This window comes from Pinus tabuliformis, chromosome 6, assembly GCF_031772625.1.
Source record: "Pinus tabuliformis cultivar Carrire ecotype Pingquan chromosome 6, CPIR1, whole genome shotgun sequence".
NCBI lineage: Eukaryota > Viridiplantae > Streptophyta > Pinopsida > Pinales > Pinaceae > Pinus > Pinus tabuliformis.
The window spans coordinates 871919235-871946922 of NC_142292.1; positions in this window are offsets into that span (position 1 = coordinate 871919235).

Sequence of the window (27688 nt, forward strand, 5' to 3'; positions counted from 1 at the left end):
TTTGCAGACTCCTGAATTACATTCCAAACAGGTGACCTGGGGAAAGGTGTCATAACTTTCTCTCTGGGGATCAGATTGAAATTTTGTAAGAAGGTACAGAAAGAGAATGGACTGTAGCTTCTTGTATGCATTTTTCAGATCCAAAGGTCGAAACAGTGACTCGTGGCACGTCGTACAATTTCGCTCTATTGAACTAGTCTATAATCAAGTTATTGTGGGAGATTTCACATAACTCTTTCTTGGAGAATCCAATTTGGATCAGACTGGTAGCATTGGAAAGAGGACACAGAGGGATACTACAAATCACAATTTCAGAACTTAAAGATCTGAAAGTACAGAGTTACAGTCGTTTCAAGATCAAGCTCCTAAAATCAAGAAAAAGCAAGATGAGGAAGTTTGATGGCAAGGATCAGGTAAATTGGATACTTCAGATGGAACAATATTTTGATCTACATGGTGTACCACTATTACAAAAGGTATGTATTGCATCTTCATATTTAGAACCTGATCAATTTTTATGGTATGAAGGGCTTTGTTCTTGTAAACAACTTGTTACGTGGTCAATTTTCACGGAGGAAATGATAGCACATTATGAGGATACAAAGAGCAACACCTTCTTTAGAGCAACACCACAACAATTGGAAAGAGTAAAAGGGCTTTGTGACATAGTGGAAAGAAAAATTATGGAAACCAAGAAGCATACTCCTCACAACTATAAAGATGGAATTGTTGTTTCTTCTAGCCTTCCACAACCTACAAGGGTTACACCACAACAATTGGAAGAAAAAAGAGAAAAAGGGCTTTGTTACAATTGTGATATTAAATGCACTAAAGGTCATACGTGTGCTGAGAAGAAATTATTTTACATAGAATATGAATAGGAGGAAGAAAAGGATCAAAAAACATCAAAAGAAGAGGATCTACGCCAGGACCCCACCCCAGGGAAAGAAGAAATGAATCAGACCATATCTTGTAAAGCATTGGAAAGAATTACCACTCCTCAAACTCTCAAGATAGAAGGACACATCAAGGAGAAAAAGGTGCAAGAAGTGAAAGATCACATCGAGAAAGAATAAATGAATCCAACCATATCTTGTAATTCATTGGTCGAAATTACCACTCCTCAAACTATCAAGATAGAAGGACATATCAAGAAGAAAAATGTTCAAGAAGTGAAAGATCACATCGAGCATCAAGAAATGAATCCAACCATATCTTGTAAAGGATTGGAAGAAATTACCACTCCTCAAACTCTAGAGATAGAAGGACATATCAAGAAGAAAAAGGTTCAAGCAGTGAAATATCACATCGAGCATCAACAAGAAGTTCTCCAACTTTTAAAGGATAACACCACTTCGGTGCAAAATCAAATGAAGCAACAAGTAGATGAACATTGTAGTGAAAAATGTTTTGATGTAGGTGATTGGGTATTTTTATTGCTACATCTCAAGCAAGCTATTTATGAGAAGGAAATGTTGGCAATACTACATGCACTTAAAAAATGGCGACCTTACCGAATGGGAAGACTCTTCAAGGATGAGGATGTGGAAGCATTGTTTTGTGCTATTTCTATTATCCAACCAGATTGGATAAACGAAGCAAGGGATGAATGGAAGAAGGACGAAGAAGTATGGCCACTTATTCAAAAGTTGCAAAAGATCCCAATTCAAACAATATTTCCAGAAATTGAAGAGGAAGGAAAAATCATATTGGAACCTGGAGCAGTCACAGAAATAAGAACCCGACAGCTACGAAATCAATCAATTTCAGAGTTTCTCATCAAGTGGAAGAACTTACCCGCTGAAGATTCCACAAGGGAGGACAAGAATTTTATACAGAAGCATCAATAACTACTCAAGCGTTGAGGACAACGCTTTTTGAAGGACAGAGGTATGTTAGGCCCCTATACTACTAGTGTAACCCCTTATGGTTATTAGTACAACCCACTTATTATATTGATGTACCCATGTAGTGCCCATATTGTTACTATTGTGCCCCATATAAGCCCACTATTGTTATTATTGCGCCCTTACATTATTATTGTTATGTCGGCTATGATTATGTTATGACCCCTTAGACTCCTATATATAGAAAGGAGGTCTTTTCATTTGTATCATCCAAGAATTGCTCATTTGTGTAATGTAAAGGAGGTTGCCCCCTCGAAGAGGCTGAATTCTAAGGCGTTGATCTCTCTTTTCTATCTTTTTGTGAGCTGGTTTCATAACATATACAACCTACAGTAGATCCGTTGTAATTCCTTCTTCAATCTTACACAATCTCCTCTCTCTTTCTCACTCAGAATACACATCTACATAGACGCAATAAAATTCCCTCATATGTAGCGAGGGGTTGCCTTCTAGGGGAAAAAACCCTAAATTAAACATAACTTCTACTATCAAATATCTGCCTAATGAATGACCCAGATTGACTACGAATTTACAACATTGTACAAGGCAATTTTACATCTATTTTTAGCCGCCCCCCTGGACCCCCCTTGTAGTGAATATTTTACGGTCAGCATTGCTGCCCTATTCTGAACTCGGGTCGAATGTGAAAATACCTTTGAATACAGAAGATAATCAGGCTCCACACCCAACATAAACGAGAATGGAGAAGTAATTAGAAACAAAGAAAGAATTGTTTGCAAAGGATATGCTCAACAAGAAGGAATACACTTTGAAGAAACATTTGCACCTATAGCCAGACTTGAAGCCATAACGATGTTTCTTGCCTTTCCAAGCTTTCATCATTTCAAAGTCTATCAAATGGATGTTAAATCTACATTTTTAAATGGGAACTTAGAAGAAGAAGTCTATATTGAACAACGTGAAGGGTTTACTCTAGCAAATGATGAAAAACTTGTTTGCAAACTCAAGAATGCATTATATGGGCTAAAACAAGCCCCTCATGCAAGGTATTATCGCCTTGAAAAATATATTCAACAACAAGGCTTCACTAAGGGGTCTGCAGTTTGCAACCTATATATAAAGGTGGATGATGTTAAACATTTAATTGTTATTTTTTATGTGGATGAAATCATCTTTGGTAGCAATGAAGAATCTATGAGTCAAAGGTTTTCTTCTATCATGCAACAAGAATTCTAAATTTCTTTACTTGGTGAACTAACATACTTTGTTGATTTAGAAGTACAACAAGCAAAGAATTGCATCTTCCTATCACAAACAAAGTATCTTTAGCAAATTCTAAAGAAATATGGAAGAAAAGATTGCAAACTAGTCTTCACACCCAAGTTGATAGGATGTTGTCTCATTTCGCATGATGATTCTCCCGAAATCAACCTACCAGAATACAGATCCATGATCGGAATTCTACTCTATCTTAAAGGAAAAATACTAGATATCATGGATGGAGTTGGGATTATTGGGGGATTTCAATCCAATCCAAAGGAAACTCATCTTCAGGCAGTAAAAAGAATCTGCAAATATCTACAAGGCACTCAAGACTTTGTTTTATGGTATCCCAAAGATGTATATCTCATTCTTCATTCTTATGTAGATGAAAATTGGCAGGAAACATGGATGATAGAAAAAGCATTAGTGGAGGAGAATTTTATATGGGGCTTCACTTGGTATCATGGTTTATCAAAAAACAAAGATCAATTATTTTATCTATTGTAGAAGGAGAATAGGATGTCTCTACTTGTGACAAATAATTTTATCAAAGTCATAGCAATTCAGAGGCATAGGAATGACAAAGTTGAAATTTCAAGAAGTATACGCAAATTCTCTTAAGAAAATCACCGTACACATGCGGGTATGAAGAAGAAAAGTTGTGTACAATTTTTACACGATGGTATTCTAAATACTAAGGATCCTTACGAAGGTATTACCCTATGGTATTCAACCCCATAATGGATGTTTTGATCCCGTCTAGGAAAAGCATCACAAGGAGTATTTTTTGAATTGTGGTATTGGATAATGGCTAAGCTATATAAGGAGATGAAGATCAAAGTGAGAAAGTGTTTAATATATTATGAATAGTTAGATTTGAAGCAAATATGCATGTAATTTGCTATTGATGTTCTTCTTGATCTAAAACTAAGTATGCACCTGAGAATTATATGATAAATTAGATCCAATAGATCTGATATGACAATCTTGTTTATGATTTGATTTCATCAATGTTGATAGTGTCTTCACACATGATTTTTCTAGGTATGTTTGAAGTTCTTTGTTGCAGTGAAGGTTTGATTCTTAAATTGAAGATCTGTACACAAGTTTTATAGCCTGCAAGGTATGTACACACATGGTTGTGATATTGATAAGTCACGTACGCATGAGTTTATTTCTCGAAAATCTCATATACATGCGGATATGCTTTACCGAAAGCACGTATAGAATGTAGGGTTTTGATGAAAAGGATGTATGATTAGTTTAATCAGTCTTGATGTATTTCTATTATCTTTCAATGAAGTCTTCTTGACGATTTGGGGTTGAACAATGATGTTTTGATTATGAAATAACTCATTGAAGTATGCTGAAGATACTTGCTATTTGTGATTGAAGTTCAGTGAAGGTTCTGTGATTATTTCAGAATGATGCAGTGGATTTGAGTATGATTCAATATTTATTTTAGAGTGATGGTGGTTCAAAATTCAATGGTTTAATATTTGTACATGGGTCTGCTTCACGAAAAGCATGTACACATGTACATTTTCTGTTGTAAAGTAGCATACATATTTTGACATGTAGTTGATCAGGGTTTGCAGTAACATAATTCAGTTTCTCTGATGTTGAGTATGTTGATTAGTATTCTGGTTACAATGTTCAAAATATTCTGGTTGGTTAAGTTGATTGATTTGGGTTTTAGTTGATTCGATTGATTTAGTGATTGGGTTTCAATGATTGGTTGGTTCAATTTTTGAGTTACAGTAATAAGTTTTAGTTTTGATGATTGTTTTTGGGCTTAAATGTTGGTAGTGGGTCCAATGTGAATATTTGATGAAATGTGGCCTACAAGTTATGATGTGTTATAGTAGGTGGGTTAAGTATGAAAATTTATGAAATGTGGTCCCTAGAAGAGTTGAGGGTTGTAGCCTTCAATGAAGGAGTTGAAGCTTCCTTCTAGTGGTAGATGGTAAATCTAATCAGGGGTTTGGAGCTCCCTTCCAGTCAGTGATGCTAAACAAGATCATGGGGTTAGTGCTCCCTTCCACTGGGTGCTAGAGAATGAGCGAAGGTTGTATCCTTTTGCAGTTAAGTGCTTGCGTGCTAGTATGAGTCTACACCAATACAAGATTCTAAGAAGTTTTTCTTTACATTAAAATAAGGCAGATATGATACCAATGGTGGTTTTTTCCCACATTGGGTTTCCACCTTAAATCATGGTGTTCATGTGTGTTGATTATGTGCGATGTTTTGTTTTGTGTAGGAATTTACAGGGTAAGTTCCTTAGACAGAACACCAAAGGACACCGCTCACACACAGATCACAGATCAATACACTAGTATTTTGACGTGGTTAAAACCCTAAAAGAGGGAAACAGTCCACGGCCTGAGCCAATGCGGCCACTTCAGGCAATTTATTAATAAAAGAATGAAATTTTACATAAGCTTCTCTCATGAATAGTTAACCTACAAATGATCCTCCATGCTCTTTAAATAGAGATCATGGACCAATCGGGTGTTAAGCCACGGATCAAGTGTCAGTAATACCAAGGAGAGAATGAACCGTCTGATCACTACATATCGTGATCGTCAGATTGTAAGTTACAAAATGTACATAGTAGAGAAACACACTTTACCTAACTCTATACTAGACCAAGTTATACTTAACTATTTCCTATGTGTCGAAATATCCTAATATCCCCCCTTAAGAAAAACTTGGGATAGGATTGAAGGATTTACAAATATGACACAATAGGAGAAGGAAGGAGGCACTAGAGCCTATCCCCCCTTAGTGACAACTTCCTAAACTCCAACCATAAATCGAAGTTTAGTGAACTTCGCCTCTGAGAGCCTTTGTAAAGATGTCTGCAACTTGATCATCTGTTGAACAATATTGCACTTCAAGAACATGGTCATGGATGAGCTTTTTGATGATGTGCATGTGTAGTTCAATGTGTTTGTTGTGCTGATGTTGGATTGGATCTTTGCATAGTAGAATGGCACTTTGATTATCACACCAAAGTGTAGTCGGATGTTGCTGCTGAAAGCCAAACTCTGACAGGATCTGATGAAGCCACAAGGCTTCCTTACTAGCTTCTACGGCGCCACGATACTCTTCTTCTGCTAAAGAAAGAGAAATGGCACCTTGTTTCTTGCAAGCCCATGTAATAGGTCCTGAACCAAGAGTGAACACATAACCTACAGTAGACTTCCGATCATCAGGGTCACCAGCCCAATTGAAATTAGTGAAACCAACCAATAGAGGAGCTACTTCGGCACTGTAATGAATCCCAAACTGAACTATACCTCGAACATAACGAAGTATTCTTTTAGCTGCTTTCCAATGGCTTTCATGTGTGTTTTGCATAAACTGAGCAACAAGACCAACAGCAAAGGAAAGGTCAAGACGAGTATGGGTTAGATACAAAAGTTTTCCTACAAGTTGACGATATAAGATAGCATCAACTTCAGGAGAAGTACAAGTGACTGAAAGTTTGACTCCAGACTGAAATGGAGAAGGGGCTGGCTTACAGTCTTCCATGTGAAAATGGCATAGAATATCACAGGCATACTTGGATTGGGAAAGGGAAATACCTTCCTTGGATTGCAAGACTTGAAGACCAAGAAAATAATGTAAGTGTCCTAAGTCTGTCATTTCAAACTTCCTTTTAAGGCTAGACTTCACATGGTTTATAAGGTTGGGATCACTACCAATCAGGATAAGATCATCAACATAAAGAACAAGAATGATAAGAGACTTGCCCACTTTCTTGGTGTAGACAGCATTGTCACAATGACACCTAGAAAAGCCATTTTCTAAAAGAAAGTTATCTATTTTAGCATACCAAGCTCGAGGAGATTGCTTGAGACCATAAAGGGATTTCTTAAGCCGACATACAAGGCTAGAGTCTGTTTGTATAAAGCCAATAGGTTATTCCATATAGATTTCTTCATGCAAGTCCCCATGCAAGAAGGCAGATTTAACATCCATCTGATGGACTTCCCATTTGAAAGAGGTAGCAAGGGAAAGAGAAAGGTGGATAGAGTTCATTTTGGCAACAGGGGAGAAGGTTTCAGTGTAGTCAATGCCTTCAACTTGTGAAAAACCCTTAGCAACAAGACGAGCTTTATGCTTATCAACTTTCCCATTTGGTCCATACTTGGTTCTGTAAAACCATTTGCATCTAACAAGTTTTCGTCCCTTTGGTAGAGGAACAAGATCCCATGTATCATTTTCCAATAATGAATACTATTCTTCATTCATAGCTGCTTCCCAATCTGGATGGCTTGAAGCTTCTGCAAAGGTGTCAAGATCATAATTCATTGAAGCTTGAGCCAGTAAAGAATAGGCTCTATCAAACTGAGAACGTGTACGTCGCTGATCTGTAGGATCACCGGCAAGATCACCTGTTGCATCTCGAGTAGCAAGGACCCATTTTGGAAGCTGAGGAGCTGAAGGAGGATCTCGAGAAGGTGGGGGAGGATTTTCATCCTCGCTTTCATCATCTGAAGAAGAAATATTTTCAAAAGAAGAAGAGATAGGGAGAGGTGGCACATCTGCCCAACTAGGCTCGTAGGCCGATATATTTTCAGCAAACTTTACATCTCTTCTAACGATAACATTTTTGGACTTAAGTGGAATAAGTCTATATCCTTTGACATCTTCAAAATATCCAACAAAAATACATTTTTCACTCTTAGGTTCTAAAGCTTTATGTTTCTCATATGGAATATGCGCCCATGCTTCACTTCCAAAAACACGAAAGTGACTTACATCTGGTTTAATTGAGCTCCATGCTTCTTCTGGAGTGATATTCTTTAAAACATTAGTATGAGTGCGATTTATTATGTAATTTGCACAGTTAATTGCTTCTGCCAGATAATTAAGACTAAGTCCTTTAGATTGAAGCATACAATTAGCCATTTCCTTTAAGGTGTGATTCTTCCTTTCAGCTACACCATTTTGTTGTGGAGTATATGGAACAGTATGTTGCATTTGAATTCCACTCTTAGTGCAAAAGTTGATGAATTTATTGTTAACATATTCTCCGCCATTATTAGATCTTAGCTTAAGAATTTGATGTCCAGATTGTTTTTCAACAAAGGCCTTAAAGGACAAGAACATGTTAAATACTTCACTCTTGAGTTTTAAGAAGTATACCCAAGTGCGTCTAGAGAAATCATCAATGAAAGTTAAGAAATACTTGTAGCCAGAGAATGAAACAACTGGAAGTGGACCACAAAAATCACTATGCACAAGTTGTAAAGGGGCTGAGGCGTGCCAAGAGGCACGTTTTTCAAAACTGTCCCGATGATGTTTTCCAAGTACACATCCAGAACAAACACCATCTCTGCAAGATACCATTGGAAGCCCTGTCACCATATTTTCTTTACATAGATTCTGAAGAGAGCGATAGTTTAAGTGACCAAATCGCTCATGCCAAAGTTTGCTCACTTCATCATTATGAGCAACAAATACCGAGGGAAGATTTGATGACCCAAAGTTGTGAAACTTATACAACCTTGTAGAATCATCAGGAATGCCAGTAGCTAAAATCTGTCTAGGATCTCTTAGGTCCTTAATTACAACATTGTGAGGTGAAAATTCAACGATTTTACCTTCACCTGAATGAGTTATCTAATATACAGATAGAAGGTTGCAGGATAAGGTTGGAACACATAATACATCATTAAATTGACCATTGTCTATATGAACAGTTCCAGTCCCTACAACACTAAGAGATCTATCATCACCAACATATATATTTTTGGTGTTACAATCATTTAAGGAAGAAAACATGGCTTTGTTTTTGGCCATGTGATAAGAAGCTCCAGAATCAATGATCCACTCATGAGAATGAGAAGAAGAATATACATTTAGTGCATAGCCAGACCGAGATGCTCGACAACCACATGCAGAAAGTGATATCCCTGAAGATGAATTTGAAGTTGAAGAGTGTTCCAAATGGATGTTATGCTTCTTCATTGCTACTTCCAAGGCTTCCATCTTCTTAAAGCATTTGGATTCTAAGTGGCCATCTCGATTACAAAAGATGCAATGTCTATAAGTCTTCTTCCCTTTGTTTTTATTTGTCTTATCATTTTGTTGAAATGATTTTTCATTTTGAGGCTGAAATTGCTTAGGACCCTTGTTTGGTTTAGGACCATTCCTTTTAGGATACAACTTCTTAGGATTCTTTGAATTTGGTTGCTGCTGGGCGGCTAACGCTTTCTTAGAAGAGTTTCCAAGATGAAGAAGACCAAGGTGTAAGAGTTTTTCTTGTTCTCTTATTAAATAATCACAAAAGGAATCAAAGGAAGGGGACTTGTAGGGTTGTCCTTGAGAAATGAAGGCTTCTCTTGTAGAATGGAAGGTGGAAACAAACACAGAATAGGCTGGTCACAACTTAGTAAGAATGGAATAGATAAGGTTACTATCTTCTTTCTTAACCTTAACACCTTCCAAAGTCTAAGGGTCTTGAACTTGGACAAAAAATCTTCAATGCAAGAAAAATTATTGGGGTCCAATGTAAGAAACTCATTTTCGAGTTGATGGGCTTTAAGTTCATTTTTAATTCCAAAAACTTTAGTGATATGTTTCATTGCTTCCTCAGGAGTATCAAGTTCTGCAATATGGAATCTAAGATCTGGAGAAATAGACATCCCTATCAACCCATGTGCTTCATCCTGCCTATTTTCCCATTTAGCTGCCTTATCTTCATCTTTTGGTTTGGTTTCTTGGCCTGAGGCTATTCTGTAGAGACCTTTACTTCTAAGTAAATCCACAATGTAGGACCACCATTGGAAGTAGTTGGTGCTGTCAAGAATAACTTGGCATGGAATTTCCATTTTAATAGAAACTGAAGCTATAGATGCTGAAACTAAGTGTTCCAATGGAAATATCTCAAAAACTTAGGCTGGTTCAAAAAAAGGGGCTCTGAAAACGACTTCCGGATGAAGAAGTTATGGCTTTTTGAAGAAAAGTTGATGAAGATGCCGACGAAGTGTGGGAATGTGCGGAAATGAAAAATCTGCCCCCACAAAAAGGAGACTTGAACTCAAGACCTCTACTCTCATAAATTAGCTTTGGACCAAGTGAGCTAAACTAAAAGTTTGAGAGAGAGAGAGAGAGAGAGAGGCGGGGGGGGGGGTGGTGTGTTTTTTTTTCTAGTCACTGAAGGTTTGGTTTGCGTGCTTTCTTGAGAAAGCTCTTTTTCCCTACAAAACAAAAAAAACACAAAACCCAAACATAGACATACAAACACAAACAAGCCTTATGGCTTGAGGTTAGCTTTACCTGGAAACTAAATATTTTCCTCAACGTTTCTGATTTTCCGAGATCACACTAAGGCGCAGCGGAAAAGAGCATACGCATGAGAAAATCCTTCCTCTCTGTTTCTGATTTGCCAAGATCGCACAGAGTCATAGGGAAAAGAGCATACGCATAAATGAAAGGTATATATCTGGTAATAAAAAAAAGCTAAATAAACCGAAATAATAAACAGAGAGAAAAAAACTAGATACTGCAAATAAACACTGTATACCTCCAGATCTTAAAAATGACGTAGCTAGGGCTACCAGAAACCTTTTTGAGTGAAATGAAAAGGGTTCCTCACTGAAACAGATGCTCCTGAGACAACAGAGAAGTCCTCTCGGCCTAAAAGTAGTCAGAAACAATAGATCTAGGAAATGGTTAGTCGGATGCAATTCTACCGGCTTCAGATTTGGATCACCAACGGACGTGTGCCTCAAATAGCTCTGATACCATGTATGAATTTACAGGGTAAGTTCCTCAGATAGAACACCAAAGGACACCGCTCACACACATATCACAGATCAATACACCAGTATTTTGACGTGGTTAAAACCCTCAAAGAGGGAAACAGTCCACGGCCTGAGCCAGTGCGGCCACTTCAGGCAATTTATTAATAAAAGAATGAAATTTTACATAAGCTTCCCTCATGAACAATTAACCTACAAATGACCCTCCATGCTCTTTAAATAGAGATCATGGACCAATCGGGTGTTAAGCCATGGATCAAGTGTCGGTAATACCGAGGAGAGAATGAACCGTCGAATCACTACATATCGTGACCGTCGGATTGTAAGTTACAAAATGTACATAGTAAAGAAACACACTTTACCTAACTCTATACTAGACCAAGTTATGCTTAACTATTTCCTGTGTCGGAATATCCTAACATTTTGTTCTTACTGCACATTGTTACTACTTATATAATGTTGAATGAAGTACTGATCCACTGGCTTAGGATAAAAAAAAGAGGAATTAACTCATAAATATGTTTTACTGGATATACGCTAGTTGTATGAATAACAATCAAGTACACATGTGGGTTACCTTCAGTAAGTTTGCATACAAAAATGAGTATATGGAATCGAAAACGTTAATGGTTTGAAAATACTAATTCCCTCCACCCCCCTTCTCCCCTCTCAGTATTTTTCCCAACAATAAACTTAATTTAGCATAAATATAATTGACAAAATAGAAGCATAATAACATATACATTAAATTCAAACACATCAATTGAAGACAATTTAAAAATTAAAGAAAAGTTCAACACATAAACACAGAAAGTTTAAAGAGGATTTAAAAATGCAGGAGATGTACCTAAAATGGATGAAGAAGTTCAGCTGTACGTACAATAATGTTCATCAATAAACACAGAAAGATTGTCTATGACACTCCGACTGGCATCAACAGTGGGATCTACTAGGGGAGCATGAACTCTCAGTGGGCTATGTGACCTATCACGAGCACGAACACATATAACAAACCATCTCATACTACGATGACCTGCAGTTGGGGCACGTATACGGGATGTCTCAACATATTACCAATAATACATATAAACTAATCCAAGAAAAAAATGTTGACAAAAAAACCATTTCTGAACTCAAGCAGAATAATCTAGCTTGAATCCTAAACTTTAGATTCCGTTTTTGTATAATTTATCAACTAGAGTACATTGATTTAGATGTAAACATAATCGAAAGAAGTCACCAAATCTACTGTCACATTTTTTCTCATTTCTAAATAACGCATTTTATTAATAGCACATAAATATGTAAATATATATGTAAAAAATTGAAATAAACCTATTTAAGAAACTAATAAAATTTCGTGTGAGCCAAGTACAAGAATATAATTTACATTCTTAATGTATGACTTTGACACATGACATGTTCTAGGTGCAAGCACACGAAGACAATGTTTCTTGTACAACATGCTACATAATGAAACAATATGGTATAAATTAGAAAAGAGACTAAATTATTTTATTCACTAGACCAAACACACTTTTCATGATGGATTTAATTTATCTATCAATGATGCATTGTTGAAACAAGAAATTATATATATATATATATATATATATATATAGACACACACACACACACACACACATATATATTATGTTATGTTAAATAGTTGTAAAACTATGCTTTGTTATATATTTTACATATAGAACTATAATATATAATTATGTGATGTTATAGTTAAATAATTGTTAAATATAGTTACATGTAATGTAATGTAATGTTATACATACATATATATATCTTCTCTTTTCGGATTTTTAACTTTAAATATTAATATTTTATTTTTAAAACTAGAATCGTACTATATTTAGTATTTCAAATATAAATTAAATTAAACTTAAAATATACATTAATTTAAATTTAAAATAATAAAATAAAGAAAAATTTCTGATTTTATAAATAAATGTTCACTACGAACAACCATATTCATCATGTCAATCTTAAGCTCCTAATTTACTTATTTATTGGTTATAGTTTTGTTGTTTTTGTTTTGAATTTTTTTGGAGTATATTTTCTCTTAAATTTGCTAGAAATTGCAAATGCATTTTAGCTTTCAAAATAAGAAAATATGCATTTAATACAAAAAAATTGCAAACAAGAAACAAATTTAAATCCTAGTTTATAGTGTTTTTTTGTGGTTTCGAAGTGTTTTCTAGGTTATTTTGAAGGGTTTTTTTGTATGGCTTTCTTGGTTGGTTTTGTGGTTTTCTAAGTTGTTTTAAAAGTTTTTTCTTTATGGTTTTCTTGGTTGATTTTTTTATTTTCCATGAATTTTTGAAGGGTTTTTCGTAGTTTTCGTAGTTTTTGTAATGTTCTTTTTTTAATTAATTGGTTTTCATGATTTTTGTACATGATTGTTTTTTTTTTAATTAATCTGTTACATTTTGCAAAAAAAAAATTAAGGCAAAGAATATAGTACATACCTTTGTTTGGGCCTCTTCGATGTTGGTGGGGTGGTTGGCGAGGTTGATTTGATGTCTCCGTTGCTCGATCACGCTCCAATATTCTCAGTTGAGCTACTCTTAAAGTCTTGGTAAAGCTCCTCTGGTCTGTACAAATGGCATGTGCACACTACAGGAGAGGTATATATTAAAATAAAAGGCTTGATCGAGTCCTAGGGCTCAATTGAGCGTTATATCCCAATGAAGGCTTATCTTTTAACCCTTGAACAAGCTTCCGTTTTAACACCCAAGGATCTCAATAGAGCTTTTAAAAAAGGCTCAAATGAGTGCTTGAATGACCTAATCGAGCCATTGTTTTTTCCACCCAAACACACCCTCTTTCACTAAAAAAGTAACCCAAGTCCATAATTTCACCCTCCACTTATTTAAAAAAGTCAAAGCTCTTCCTAAATTAAACATCCAAAATTTCTAAACAAAAATCCCCCCCCCCCAACATTACTGTTGGGTTGTGTTATATTCTTTCCACGACTAGCTCACGTAGTTAACCATGGGGTTAGATGGGGGGCGCATCCCCACCTTCATTGCACCAATTGCATGGTGGAGGGAGTCACAGTGGGTTTGAGGGGTGCATGTTACCCCACTCTATGGGGTCTGGGGCAACGCCCCATAAAATTTTGGTTTTGAACCCTATGTTAGGTTGGTGGACCTACTTATCGTTTTGCGCATGATTTTCACACATGGTTTTGGACATGATGGTTTTGGTCCATGGTTTTGGAGGCGATGGTTTTCTGTCCATTGCATTGGATGCTTTTCCATGTATAAATATGTATTGTAATATTGAAAGGAACATAATGAACAATCAAGCTGGTAGTCCCGGTTTTGGGATCCAAGGGAAAATCTCTGTGTATATGTCTTTTATGTGTAATGCTCGCATTTTTTATTTTCTATGTTTTACAATTTGTATGTAGGTAATTTCTGTACAGGGTTAAAACCTACATTTGGTACCAGAGCTGGTTTGGCTTCAAGGGGACGCCTTTGTTGCTGAGGGTTTCGATCAGGCCTGTTGTAGACCCTGTTCAGTGGGAGATCTGCAATATTGATTCTGGTGGTGAAAGAAGATAGCGAGTAGTGGAAGGATAGATATCAAGAATTTTAATGGTCAAAGTTTTGAGTTATGGAAACTTAAGATGGAGGATCTATTGGTGGATAAAGATCAATAGATTGTGGTAGATCTAGGTACTAAACCAATGGAAGTGTCCGATGGAGAATGGAACAAGTTGGATCGGAAGTCTAAGAGCACAATACGATTGTGTGTCTTAGATTTAGTATTGTTGAATGTATCAGGGGAAGCTACGACGAAGTCTTTGTGGGACAAGTTAGGGACTTTGTACTAATCTAAGTCTCTCATGAATAAATTGTTCCTACGGAGAAAGTTGTATAACCTAAGGATGAAAGATGGAGACTAGGTGACAAAGCATCTGAATGCATTTAGTACTATGGTAAGTCAGTTATTGTCTATTGATATTAAAATTTGAGATGAAGATACTTGCATCAGTTTTTTGTGTTCTCTACCAGATTCGTGGGATAGTCTGGTTATTGTAATAGGTAGCAATGCAACTACCTTACAATTTGATGAAATAGTCTCATCCTTGCTAACACAGGAGATGAGATGGAAAAATGTGGAGAGCCAGAATGGTGATGCCTTGTCTATACAAGGACGGTCCCAAAACAGAAACAAAAATGAGTCATTGAGTGGGAGATCTAAATCTTCAGGAAAACCTATAAAGGTGGCATGCTGGAAATGCGGAAAGGAAGGGCACTACAAAAGGGATTGTAAATCTAAAGCTCCTGACAAAGGAAAGGTATCTGATGATGCTCCTTCTGCAAAGGCAGAAACCATGTCAAATGAAGGTGGGGATGTGTACTTGGCTTCTTCAAGTACACATGTAGATCATGAGGCATGGTTGATTGATTCAGGTGCATCCTTTTACTTCACTCCCTATCGAGAGTGGTTCTGTGAGTATGAGAAATATGATAGTGGTGATGTCTTCTTGGGGAATGATAGGAAGGCTAGAATCGGTGGTCATAGAAAATTAAAGTTGAAGTTGGAAGGTGGAAGGGTTATAACACTTTCGAGTGTTCTGCATATTCCTGCATTGGCCAAAAATCTAATTTCTATAAGAAAAGCTAGATGATGCAGGTGTAAAAACAATGTTCAATAAGGATACCTACAAAATGGTTCGGGGAGCACTGGTATTAATGCGGGGAGCTGGGATTGGAACTCTGTACAAGCTACAAGGTAGCACTATTTTTGATGGGTGCAATAGTTCTGTGGTTCCTGAAAGTGGAGGAGGAAATCTAGTGGTCTCTGGAGAGAAGACCATGTTTTGGCATCAAGGGCTTTGACATATTGGAGAGAAGGGCCTTAAAATACTTCATGGTAAAGGGATGGTAGAAGGTATGAGTAATATCTCTCTAGATTTTGATTTCTGTGAAAATTTCATATATGGGAAGCAACATCGGGTGAGTTTCCCTTCTGGTGGTAAGAGGGTAAAACATATATTAGAGCTTGTGCACAGTGATGTGTTTGGACCTATGAAGGTTCAATAACTGGGTAAGTCTATGTACTATGTATCATTTATAGATGACTTCTTAAGGAATACATGGATATATTTCCTTAAGAAGAAATCTGAAGTTTTTGACAGGTTTAAAGAATTTAAGGCTCTGGTTGATAACCAGATAGAGAAGAAGATAAAGCTGTTGAGGACAGATAACAGTGGAGAGTTTTGCAGTAAGGAATTTGAAGAATTCTCTAAGAAGTGTGGTACAACACGGCAGAAGACTATTCCGTATACACCTCAGAAAAATGGACTTGCAGAAAGAATGAACAAGACGTTGATGGAAAGGGCAAGAAGCATGCTCTGTGGTACCGAGTTGGGACAAGAATTCGGGTAGAGGCAGTGGAGATTGCATTTTACCTAGTCAACAAATCACTTTCATCAGCGTTGGAGGATAAGACTCCACAAGAGGTATGGACTGGTAAGATACCCTCTCTTTCACATCTGAGGGTATTTGGATGCGATGCATATGTACATGTTCCAATGGAGAAAAGAACCAAGTTGGATAGTAAATCTGAAAAGTGCATCTTTATTGGGTATAAGGATGGTTTAAAGGGTTATAAGATTTGAAGCCCAGTAACAAGGAAGTTTATGTACAACTGAGATGTGGTGTTCAGAGAGGTAAAAGATGTTATTAAACATGAATTCCAACCAAAGGAACATGAGAAGATAGAGTTTGAGATTAAGGAGGAAGATTCAGACTCTACAGGAGAGGAGGAATCAGAAGATGAAGAGCCACAAACTCTGAGTGTGAGAAGATTAGTTCGAGAAAGAAGGCAACCAGAAAGGTATAGTCCATCTGCTTTCTATTCAAATTTTTCTTTATCTATTACTGATGATGATCCCAAAAGTGTGGAGGAAGCAGTAGATTCAGAGGATGTAAAACTCTGGAAAGAGGCCATGGTTGATGAAATGGCATCTCAACACAAAAATGAGGCATGGGATCTAGTGGAGTTGCTAGCTGGAAGGAAACCCATTGGCAACAAATGGGTATTCAAGAAGAAGACAAATGCAAAAGGAAAGGTGGAGAAACACAAAGCTCAGTTGGTAGCAAAAGGTTATTCAAGCTGCTAGGAATTGATTTTGGTGATATTTTTTCTACTGTTGCCATGGTAACTTCTATTAGATTACTTTTATCTGTTGTTGCTGCTTTTGATTTTGAGGTAGAATAGATGGATGTGAATACAACATTTATTCACGAGTATCTGGAAGAGGAGATCTACATGAAGCAACCTTAAGGCTTTGCAGTGAAGGGTAAGAAAGAATTGGTATGCAAGTTAAAGAAGTCTCTGTATGGGTTAAAATGGTCACCAAGGATGTGGTATCAGAAATTTGATACATTTATACGGGGACTTTGCTTCACCAGAAGCAATGCAGATCACTGTGTGTATTTTAAATTAGTTGGTGACTATGTTATTTATCTGGTCTTTTATGTGGATGATATGTTGCTAGTTGGAAATGACAAAGAAATTATCTAGGATTTGAAGACCCATTTGTCCTCCAAATTCGACATGAAAGATCTTGGTGCTGCAAACTATATTTTGGGCATGGATATTAAAAGAGATCGAACAAAAAGGAAGCTCTGGTTAAACTAGAGGAAGTATGTTGAAACAATATTGCAGAGGTTTAATATGTAGGATACTAAACCGGTGAAGGTTCCTATTCCTGTAGGTGTAAAGTTATTTGCTGAACAGTGTCCCAAGACACAAGAACAGGAAGAGGACATGTCCCGTGTTCTATATGCAAGTGCAGTCGGTAGTCTGATGTATGTCATGGTATGTACTAGACCAGACATTTCACATGCAGTGGGAGTACTGAGCAGGTTTATGTCAAAACTAGAGGAGCACTGGACAACAGTGAAGTGGGTTTTCAAGTATTTTCATGGTACTAGTGATTATGGTTTGTGCTACCAAGGAAGACTAGGATTGGACAGAGTGTTGGATATTCGTGGCTTTGTTGATGCAGACTGGGCTGGAGATCTGGATCAAAGAATATCTACAGGTGGGTATGTGTTTAACCTATTTGGAGGTGTAGTCAGTTGGGTGAGTAAGAAACAATCTGTAGTGGCACTATCAACTACAAAGGTAGAATACATGGAAGCACCTCATGCAAGCAAGGAAGTTGTTTGGTTGTAGAGATTGTGTTCAAGTATGGGGTTAGTATAAAGAAATATTAGGAGAGATTTTGTTCAAGTATGGGGTTAGTATAGGGAGCTATAAGGATAGATTGTAACAACCAAAGTGCAATTTTTTTGGCAAAGAACCCTGCATATCATTCAAAGACAAAGCACATTAATTTTCAGTATCACTTTGTGAGGGATATGATAGAAGACAAAAAGGTGTTGCTGGTAAAGATGGACCCTTTGAAGAATACTGCAGATGCATTGACAAAATCTGTGAGCTCTGAGAAGTTCTCTTGGTGTACAGAAACAATGGGTGTTGCAGGGTTGGATAAATGACTAAGCTATCTTGTGGCCCCCTGTGGAAAGAAAAAAACAAGTGGGAGAATGTTTGGTTGTGTTATATTCTTTCCACGACTAGCCCACGTTGTTAACTAGGGGGTTAGAAGGGGGGCAGAGCCCCCCTTCGTTGCACTGATTCCGTAGCGGGGGGAGTCACGCGGGGTTTGAGGGGTGTAGGTAACCCCACTCTATGGGGTTTGGGGCAACACCCTAGAAAATTTTGGTTTTGGACCCTATGTTAGGTTGGGCAGACCTACCTATGGTTTTGTGCATGATTTTCACACATGGTTTTGGAGGCGATGGTTTTTGGTCCATGGTTTTGGAGGCGATGGTTTCCGGTCCATCATATTGGATGCAATGGTTTTCGGTCCATGGTATTGGATGCTTCAGCATGTATAAATATGTATTGTAACATTGAAAGGAACATAATGAACAATAAAGATGGTAGTCCTAGTTTTGGGATCCAGGGGAAAATCTCTGTGTATATGTGTTTTATTTGTTATGCTCTCGCATTGGTTATTTTCTATGTTTTACAATTCGTATGCAGGTAATTTATGTACAGGGTTAAAACCTACAATTACAATGTGACAATCCCATCACATTGGCAAGCCTTTGTCCAATTTTCATCAATTTTGTGCTTGGCCTATGCACCTGCATTAGGCTCCCAATGAAAGAAATATTCATGATCTCCTGCTCATAAGGTATTCTACAAAATAACCTACTTTATGTAGAGCTACAACATTCATCGAGGTAGAATCTTCAACGAGATGACCTTTCCATTTCACAAAGTATTCTAGATATTCCTACCCTCTAGTCTTCTTTACAATCTTTGTGTACAAAATCATTTCATCTTCCAAAGTTTTTGCTATAGGCATTTGTTTTACCCACTGCTTCTTACTGACTTCATCACCCTCTACATTTGTTGTAGATGAGTATCACTAGCTATATTAGGATACAAATCACTCACTAAAAATTGGTGAAATACCTGTGAATGTAGGTAACTATAGTTCGTAATCATTTGCATAAAACTTGTGAAGCATCTTACAAGGACTTACCTTCTTCATCTTAATTTTATTACACTACGCTCTTGGAAACCTTTCCTTTTTCAGGTGAGCTAAGACCATATCTCCCACCTCAAAGTTTAGTTCTCTTCTTTTTAAATTTACTTTTAGCTTGTATTTGGAGTTGATGACTTGTAACCTATGCTTAACTTGCCCATGTAACTCACTCATTGTTGCTATAAAATCTTCCCCTTCTGCACTTATTTGTTACAAACTACCCAAATATCACATTTCACAAAGTCCCCTAGGATGCATTTCATATAAAAATTGAAAAGTACTTTACTCTGTGCTCCTATTTAGCGAATCATTATATGAAAAATCCAGTTGAGGTAATAAACAATCCCACTGATTGGGATGATCACCCACAAGGATTCCCAAATATGTTCACGAGACTTATATTCACAACTTTGGTCTGTCCATCAGATTGTAGATGATAGGGTGAATTGGAGTCTAAGTTGGTTGCAAGTTTCTTCCAGAAGGTTCTCCAAAAGTTCCCTATAAATTTTGTGTCCCTCTGAGAAATTATTATCTTCAAAACCCCATGTATTCAAACAATCTCATTGAAAAATAAGTTAGCCACATGTCTAACATCACTAGTTTTGTAACATTGAATAAAATGCACCACCTTCGAAAAATTATCCACAACTACAAGTATTGAGTCATTACCTCACTAAGTCTTTGGTATTTACCCAAAACAAAATCCATACTCACCAATGTAACAACCCTAGTTTATTTCCTACGTAAATAAATAAAAATAATAACCAAGGTCACGAGATACGTATTCCAAGATTAATATTGGGAGAAAACATAGTGATGGGGATCAATCATGATTAATAAATTGCTATGGAGATTGACAAAGGAAAAGTGGCATATGTTGGGATTTATTTACGAAAATCATAGAAAATAGGAGAAAAGGAAGGTGAAAGGGAAACAAATTTTATGTGAGGAAAATTAAAGGAAAAATAGATGAAAATGAAGAAAATAGAGGCCTCAATGATAAAAATGCTTCTTAGGACCAGTCCAAAACCTTTTGTCAATTTAAACTTTTGTCAATTTTAACTTGGGGATCTCTTTTATTCTCTCATTCTCTCATACTCTTGGACACTTAGTGTTTTATTGGAACATTTTTGGAGCACATTGGCATACTTTGAATTTGGAGAAATAAGGAAAAAGGAAGCATGAAAGCAGAAGGGGATAGCAATATTAATAGCTATAACTTCATTTCTTTGTAGGTATCAAATTACATGTATGATTTCCTTGTTATTTTTGGCATGCATGTTATATGCATTTGGTTATTTGTTTATGATCTGTCATTGGCATGAAGAATTGACTAGATTGGCAATCGTTTTGCCTAACCTTTCCATTTCCTGGATAGCCATGGTGTTGTGTGTTTTTCCACTTGTTATTTCTCATTGGTGCTTAGGTTCCTTATGTTTGTGTGTTGAGTTACTAGTTCATGAAGCCGTTGGTTGGAACAAATGCTCTGGAGTGCTAGAATAACTTTGGTTGAGTGAATAGTCCTGGAGCCTTGGTTGGACAAATGATCTAGAGCGCTAGAGTTCATATATATATATATATATATATATATATATATATATATATATATATATATATATATATATATATATATATATATATATATATATATATATATATATATATATATATATATATATATATATATATATATAATGTTATATTATGCTATAGTTATCCCCAATGTACATGTTATACTATGTTATGTTATACTATGCTATGTTATATGTGCATTCTATTATACACATTAAATAATTATAGAATTATATGTTATAACTTTATGTTATGAATACAATACCACACAAGAATTTTAATGCATCTAACGACATACACGAATTTAATTTTGAGGAACAAAAAAAGGGTGATGGAAAGAAACCTTTATAGCATTGGACTTCTCACAAGGATCATCGTAGGAGGGATTGTCTATAGCATCAAGGTGGAAAAATAGAAATTTACAGTGCTAAGAAGGCACATACAGTTGGGGATGTTAGACTGAGTATTCCTTGGAATTGTGCAACATTGGATAATAGGCAGGCTGATCTTCATGTATCTATTATCGAGATGGAAGGTAAGATTTGTGAGCAAGTTGTTTTTATTTTGATTGACCCTGGACATATCTATAGTTATATCAGTATTGAGTTGGTGGATAATTGTGGTTTAAATAAAGAAGCTTATGTAGAGCCTTGGTTAGTTCAGTTGGCTACAGGTACTAAGAAAAGAGTTCATCATTGGGTAAGAGCTTGTGTACTTCATTTGAACGGTACGTCTACATCAGTGCACCTAAATGTGCTTCCATTGGGATATTATAGTATGCTATTGGGTACGTATTGGTTGTATATTAATATGAGTAAGGTTGATTGTTGTGAAAAGGCTATTGAGTGCTTAGATGAGAATGGATAACAAATAATCTTGTAGGGTAGGAAGAAGGTGACATCAATTAGAATTGTTGCAACTACATAGGGAAAGCATAGTCACAAGAAAGGGTGTTTTTTGTTTGCAATGCATGTTTCCAGTGATAAAGGTAAGGATGTTTAGGATGTTGAGGTCTTGAAGAGGTACCTAATTTTGCAGTAGCTTTAGGATGTATTCCCAGTAGAGGTATCAGAGTTACCACCTCACAGGGAAGTTGAATTTTCGATTGAGTTAATGTTCAAAAGCAGGACCGACATCTAAAGCAACTTATAGGATGAGCACTTTAGAGTTAGTGGAATTAAAGTTCCAACTAATGGAAATTATCGATAAGGGATACATTAGGTTGAGTGTGATTCCTTGCGGTGCAATAATGTTTCTTTTGAAGAAGAAGGATGGTACTCTCAGGTTGTGTATTGATTACATGATGTTGAATAAGGCGATGATTAAAAATAGGTACCCCTTGCTACATATTGATGATTTTTTTGATCAATTGAAGGGAGCAACAATGTTCTCGAAGATTATTTCAAGTTATGATACCATCAGGTACACATCAAAGAAGAGGGCATTTCCAAGAATTCTTTCCAGACTAGGTATGGGCATTATGATTTTGTTATGGTTCCTTTTGGTTTGACTAATGCTCTAGCTACTTTCATGTGCTTGATGAATAGTGTGTTGTGTCCTTATGTAGACTAGTTTTTTATTGTATTCATTTATCATATATTGATCTATTCTAAGAATGAGGAAGAGCATGTAGAACATGTAGCAGCAATGTCGAAATTATTAAGAGAGCACCAATTGTATACAAACTTAGTAAATTCATCCTCTTTCATAAAAAGGTACATTATTTGGGCCATGTGGTTTCCAAGGAAGGCATAATAGTGGATCTAGAAAAGATCAGAGCTATCATGTAATGGGAAACTCTTCGAATGTGGATGAGGTCAGAACTTTTATTGGATTAGCAGGTTACTATAGGTGGCTCATCAAGAACTTTTCATGGATTTCCTATCCTATTACATGATTGCAATGAAAAAGAAAAAAATTTGAATGGACATAGGAATGTGTAGTTAGTTTTAAGAAGTTGAAGCAGTTTCTTATGAATGCTCTAATTGCAAAGATTGCAGATCCAGAAAAGGAGTTTTTGGTATGAACACATACTTGAAAGAGAGGAATTGGTGGGGTTCTGATGCAGGAAGGACAGGTAGTATTCTATGAAGCAAGGAAATTAAATGAGAATGAGTAGAAATATGTTGCACACAATCTTGAGTTGGTAGAAACCATCCATAGATTGAAGATCTGGATACACTATCTTCTAGGTAGACAATTTATTCTGCTGAGTAATCATAGTGGATTGAGATATTTATTTGACCAACATAATGTGAATTCTAGGCATGCTAGGTGGTTGGCTATGATTAGTGAGTTTAACTTTGAGATCAGGTACATTAAGGGAAAATAGAACAAGTTTGAAGATTCTCTTAAGAGAAGAGAGCACATAGATTAGATAGTAGATATGAGTTCATATGGGACAAATTTACAGGATCGAATATTACGGGCAAGACAATAGGATGATAGGTACTGAAATATTAAGCACATGTTACAGAAGCAGGGTACAGGTGAACAAGAGGTGGACTATCATCTCACAGTAGATGTATTGGTCACATTTAGGGACAAGATCTATGTGTTGGATAACAGTGAGCCCAATAAGCTTATCGTGTGGGAATTTCATGTTAAGTTGTATTCAGGTCATTGGGATATCAAAATACATTGAAAATGGTTAAAAATTTACACCATTGGCTGAATTTTAAGAAATATGTGGCATTGTTTGTTGTGCGATGCTTGGATTGTCAACATGTAAATGTAGAGTTTAAGAATATAGGTGGTTTACTATAGCTGATTCCGATTCTAGAGTGGAAATGGGAGGTCATTTACATGGAATTCACTACAGGTTTTCTGAGGACATCTAGGTAGCATGATTCCATCATGGTTGTGGTTGACCGATTGACAAAGGTAGCACAGTTCATTCTAGTGAAGTTTATGAATTCAACTAGTGAGGTACCACAGGTCTTCATCGAGGAGATCGTGAGGTTAGATTGTATTGGTATGAATATTGTGTTAGAAAACAGTGGCAAGTTTACTTCCAGGTTTTCGAAGGAGTTATTTGGGGGTTTGGGGACAAATTTGACCTTCAACACAACTTATCATATCCGCATACATATGGAAATATAGTTAGGTCCAATAAGATTTTTGAGGACATGTTGACAATGTGTGTTATGCATTAGCATTAAAAGTGGGAAGCATATCTTCCACTCGTTGAGTTTACATTTATTGATGGGTATATTGAGTCTTTAAAGATGAGTCTGTTTGAGGCAGTTTATCGGTGGAGTTGTAATAGTCCAATTATATGGAGTGATCCAGAGAAAAGGGTATTGATTATACCAGACATGTTGGTAGAGATGGAACAATAAATGTAGGTTTTCAAGAAGAATTTGAAGGAATCACAGGATAGACAAAAGAGTTATGTAGATTAGCACAGGGTGTTGAAGGAGTTTTTAATTGGGGAACGCGTGTACCTACACATCAATGCCAAGAAGATATCCTTGAGTATTTGTTCATGTGCTAATTTGACACCTTAGCATTGTGGGCCTTTCAATATTCTTGAGAGGATTAGACTGGTAGCATACTGACTTGCATTGCTTCCAACATCCAAAGTCCATGATTTTTTCCATGCTTAATTGCTTAAGAAGTATGTGAAATATGTTGATCAAATGATTGAATGGTTTGTATTGTAAGTGGAACCAAAAGGAGAGCTCCAAATGGAACCTCAGTGAATTTGCAACGAAAGATGCTCATGCTCTAGAATCGAGCAATCGAGCAAGTTAAAGTGTAGTGAAGCACTTTAAGCCTAATGAAGCTACATGGGAGATTTTTGATCAGATGTGGGCTCTATATCCTTCTCTATTCACAAGTTGAGCATATGTCTTTTTATATATGTTTTGATGTTGTGTTTTGGTTATGTCTATATATGCATGTGTATGTAAATACTGTATTAATCTATGTTATAAAGCTCCAATAAGTTGTACATTTTTTGTGATATTTTGGTTATGTCTTTGGAAATATGATATGATGTAAATGTTATATCAAGTTATGATATAAGCTGCATAGGAAACATGTTTTTCTGATTTATAAGTTTTATTGAACATCGAGGATGACATTCCCCAAAGAGAGAGGGTTTTGTAACAAACCTTGGTTTATTTCCCATGTAAATAAATACAAATAATAAGAAAGGTCATAGGACATGTTTTCCAAGCTAAATGTTGGGAAAAAGCATAGTTATGGGTATCAATGGTGCTTAATAAATGGCTATGGAAATTGGAAAAGGCAAAGTGTCATTTATTGACATTTATTTATGAGAATAATGGAAAATAGGAGAAAAGCAAGGTGAAAGCTCACAAAATTGCATGTGAGGAAAATCAATTGAAAATAGGGGAAAATGAAGAAAATAGAGGCCTCAATGATGAAAAAAAACTTTTTAGGTTCAATTCACAACTTTTTGTTAGTTTTAGCTTGGAGTTCTCTTCTATTCTCCCACTTTCTCATACGTGGACAAAGTCTTCTTGGAGAATTCTTGGAGCACATTGGAACAATTTGGATTTGGGGAAAGAAGGCAAAAGAAAGTAGGAAAGAACATGCGGATAGTGGGATCCATAAATACAATGGGATTTCCATGAAGGTATTGAGCTGCATGTCTGTTTTCCTTATTATTTTTGGCATGCATGGTATATGCATGTGGTTATTTGGTTATGATCTCTCATTGGAATAGAGGTTGCATGGATTGGAAATGGTTTTGCCTAGCGTTTCCATTTCTTGGATAACCATGGTGTTATGGGTTTTTCCAATTGTTGTTTGTGACTGGTGCTCATGTTCCTTAAGGTTTTAGGTTGACTTACTACTTCGTGCAGTTGTTGGTTGGAAAAAACTCTCTACATCCAAGGAACAACTTGGGTTTTGTTACTAGTCCTAGAGCCTTGGCTCGAAAAACACTCTAGAGCCCTTTGTGGGTTGAGTTACTTATCCTTGAGCCTTGGTTGCAAAAATTATTTGGAGCCGTAGAAGGTTTTGGGTTGATTTATTAGTTCCTGGAGCTTCATTTTGGATAAACGCTTTGTATCCCTGGAAAAATTGGGTAGAGACCCATTTGGTTGGTGTTAATGATGTCTGACCGTGAGGTGGAATCATTGGTTGGGGGTTGAGGTAGTTTGGCCTTTGGAAGCCTTCGTTAGTTTCTTTTTTGTTTATTCCATGAGATCCAACATTCATGCTTGGAATATGGAATGAGGGTGATTGGATGAAAGAGATATTTCGTTCAACCAAATCTATGGTCGAGTGGTATGTGAAGTCCCTGACATAGTTGGATTTTGAATATCTTAATAAGATCTCTTTCCCCTTATATCTTCATGATTAATTTTACTTGTTATTATGTAGATTTTATGGTTTTTATATCATGGTGTATACGTTGTTCATTTGTTTGTTTTATTATGGTTATAAGATGTATATTGGGTATCGTTGTTAATGTGTTTTGATTTCTTGATGAATGGTTAATTAAGACATGAGCTAATAGATGTTATTGGAGCTATTATGAAATGGAATTAGACCTTCTTGGTGATGTTCAGATAACTATTTTACCCTTATGTTTAAATATGCATTCATGACCTATAGTTACATGTTTTCCATATGTTTGACGAAATGATTGTCATGTTTAGGCCTAGTCAGGTCAAGCACTTGATCCAATTTTATATGAATAACTTTGTACTAATGTCATTATTGATTTTGGAAAGTATCACTTAGTTCTAGGTGGTTTTCTCGTGGCTAACCTGGAAACTATGCTTATAATCCAGGACTGCATACTATGAACTAAACATTTTGGGATATAACCATTGGGATGCAGGATTATGCATGCAGTTGGAGGCTCCAAACCACATGGATGACCTTTTGTGGGAATGGTTGAGGGGTAAGGGTAAGGAAAAGGTGGCCTAACTCAACATTTCAGCACCTGGGTGGTTACTCAGCCACTGAGTGACCTGCAATCCCTGTAGGATGCTTTGAGTTGTCATTTTGTCTTCTGTGGTTGATCCCACTTCCTTAATCTAACCTGGAAGGTTGGGTCATGTAATAGTAGCTCCTCCTCTCATGCTTACCCTGGTAGGCTAGTGAAGCTAGGTAGGTATGGGAGGGGTGTTTACAACTAAGTCCTATGGCCTAACAGGAATGGGTAAAGGAGTATATAGTCCAACAATTTGATGCCTTACTTTTGCATGCTAACACACACTGCACCTACTCACATATTTCTCCACACCCACTCTCATATTTGACCAAAAATAAAAATGGTCCAGCTTCGCAAGTGTCTTATCAAAACCAAAATGTCTTGTCAACCCTCCATTGTGCTTCTCTTGTCTAAAACAATTGGGAATACATAGTTGGTTTTTAATCAATAACAATCCATTGTGCAACATGAACTATTTCCATGGGATGTTATCTCTGTTCACAATATCTTGTGTTAGGGTCATATAATTTACGGTTAAAGTGTCCTTCCTATTATTCATTTCGATAATTTGATGGTCAATTTTAGCCTATGTATCACTAAGGTGTCATAGCCTAAAGGTTTACTTGTGAAGGGAGCCATTTAGTTGTTGAATTCATATGGTCAAGACAAGTTTGAAAGTTTGGGAGGTTTT